Source organism: Hippocampus comes, unplaced genomic scaffold (genome assembly GCF_001891065.2).
Source record: "Hippocampus comes isolate QL1 unplaced genomic scaffold, H_comes_QL1_v1.1 scaffold245, whole genome shotgun sequence".
Taxonomy (NCBI): Eukaryota; Metazoa; Chordata; class Actinopteri; order Syngnathiformes; family Syngnathidae; genus Hippocampus; species Hippocampus comes.
The window spans coordinates 145727-145941 of NW_017805834.1; the positions used below are offsets into that span (position 1 = coordinate 145727).

Genomic DNA, 215 nt, shown 5'->3' on the forward strand with positions numbered 1-215 from the left:
TGTGGTGTGGTTTGTGAGTGTGTTTCTTCTAATTTACGTTCATTTTGTTTTGTTTCCAGTGTTGGGGGGACGCAACAGAAAACGTTATGTGCGTATGCAGATTGCTATTTTAGTCCGCAAACTGAGGAATCGCGCGGATGAAAGTTTGAGATGGCGGTGAAAAAAACTCACCAAGGTCTACTAATTACGACATTTAAGAAATGGGAATGCCAGTC

The 215-nt window shown here is 41.9% G+C and overlaps 1 protein-coding gene across 1 annotated transcript in view; it reads right to left on the reverse strand.

Moving 5' to 3' along the window:
* itpr3 (inositol 1,4,5-trisphosphate receptor, type 3) overlaps positions 1–215 on the reverse strand; it is a 191920-nt gene that overhangs the window by 98104 nt on the left and 93601 nt on the right. The window lies entirely within an intron of this gene.